Consider the following 2,169-nt stretch of genomic DNA (forward strand, 5'->3'; position numbering starts at 1 on the left):
TTTACACATTTGAATTATTCTGGCTTAATGAGCAGTGTTGCCAGGTTTTTGGCATAACGTATAGCCCAAAGAGGAGCAATCATTAGCCCAAAAATAGCCCAAAGTAGCCCAAAAATAGCGAACGCTATTATAACCCTATTATAGCGCTGTTATGGGTAAAACGAGGAGAGATACAATTGGCATATCAGATAACCTAAACTTAAGGATAGGTCAAAAGCAAAAAAGAGCTCTGTGAGCGAACAAAAATAACAAATCTTCTACGTATGACGTCGTAAAATTGACAAGTGCTTCACTGAAAACAAAAAGGCAATGTATTCTTTAGACACTTGGTTTATTTTATACATACCATGATATCATTGAAAAACAATGTTATGTGAGCTTAAAAGAATACCTAGTAACAAACAGAAAATTCACATCTGTACTATTTTGTCCCAAGTTTTTAGCATATAACTGGCAAATTTACCGGATATATATGCTCCAGAGGCTCAGAGGCGATAATCGATAATACGTACAGCCCACTAAGTGGCTGTTTTTTTCTAGCAGTGAGAGAACAACCTTTCTTCCATTTTTTTTTTGCTTTCAGTAAAGCGTTAGTCAATTTATGACGGCACAATTAGAGGGGTGATAACTTTGTTCGTTTTAAGTTTCAACTTCGCTCTATCATCCCATTTAATCTATGGAGCGTATATATTTAATTATTATGTATTGTTAGGCATTCAATCCTTATCCGATATTTTAAAACCTAGAATAAAAGAAAATCAGACTGAAACCACAATTACAGAAAGTTTTATTGTTAATCTGGGTTAAAACTTACGAAATAAAAGGAAATCCAATACATGAGGCTCTATTCTAGCCATGAGGCTCCTCAGCCGATCCTTAACCGCTTTGTTGGTATTAATAAAAACAGTTCGATATTTCGTCGTCATGATGAAAGGTCGAACGACGATTAAAACGCTCTAGACTCGCAAATACTCAATCAAAAAACATGTTAAAAGAAACACTGCAGAAATACAATTAGTGAGCCACTTCGGTCAGAGGATCAAGATGTTTTTTATTGAAAACTGGAAAATCACAGGAACTGTCGCTTCAATGCCGACAAGTTAAAGTATTGGAATCTTTTGATTAACAAACGTGTGACGTGAACGATACGAGACTTTGGGCGTCTTTTTTCGCTATGTTCACCATTAACTAAGACACTTTTTATACCGCATTCACCGGACATGACGAAGAAAACAGACATAGAATAAAAATATTAACTGGGGTTTTTCAAAGTACCCTTACTTTTCCATGTGCGAATATTTCAGCTGGACTTGCACCAAGAGTCTTCGGCGAGAAAACTCTGCATCTTCCATGAGGCTCTATTCTTTTGCACTGAAGACAGTTGGTGGAAGTCCAGCCGTAATCATTAACGCGAGTCCGATGATAGCGAAAAATACGCCCTGAGTCTAAATAATTAGAAGCAAAATATTATCCAGCAACAAATGCACCACAGAAAAAATACACAACTGTGGGTTATCACTCCTCAAAAAACTCATCTAACAGTTCAAAAACCGCGATGTCTTCATCTTCAGTTTCAGCATTACTTTTTTCGCACTTATACATAGAGCTGTCGAACCTTTGAAACATTGCTTTCGAAGGGATGAAATTTTGACAACATTTTTCATCCCCATGAAGGCACCCTCTAATCAATAATATCGCCGAAAGCAGCTTCAGGCCCATTCTATTCCTAACTTTTGTCTTAACGCAGTTCATTATACTAAAAACCCGTTCAACAAACGCGTTCGACACTGGTAGTGCCAAAATATTGAGTACAGAGGCGGCGAGTTCTCTAAAACAATATTCTCCCCCTGCATTTGTGTAATTGTACACAGCGACCCAAAATTGTTCAGAATTGAGAGATTCACTTTTCTCAACCACCAGTGTCCAGTCGATAGACAGCAGTCTTCTCCACTGATCTTCTATTAGTTCCACTTTCCGCAAGTTTTTATCTGGCACTGGCACAAGAAGAGACAAAGGTAGGTTATCAAAACTGCAACGAGTCTGACTCAGACAGTGCTCTGGTGATAACAAAACCACAGTTGAAAGCAATTTCATGTGTGAAGGGACTCTTTTCTTCACCTCTTCACACAATTTCTTCAGAAAGTCATAGCATCTTTTTCTAAGTTCACT

Source organism: Artemia sp. Qi Xiang Cuo, chromosome 13 (genome assembly GCF_049724085.1).
Source record: "Artemia sp. Qi Xiang Cuo chromosome 13, ASM4972408v1, whole genome shotgun sequence".
NCBI lineage: Eukaryota > Metazoa > Arthropoda > Branchiopoda > Anostraca > Artemiidae > Artemia > Artemia sp. Qi Xiang Cuo.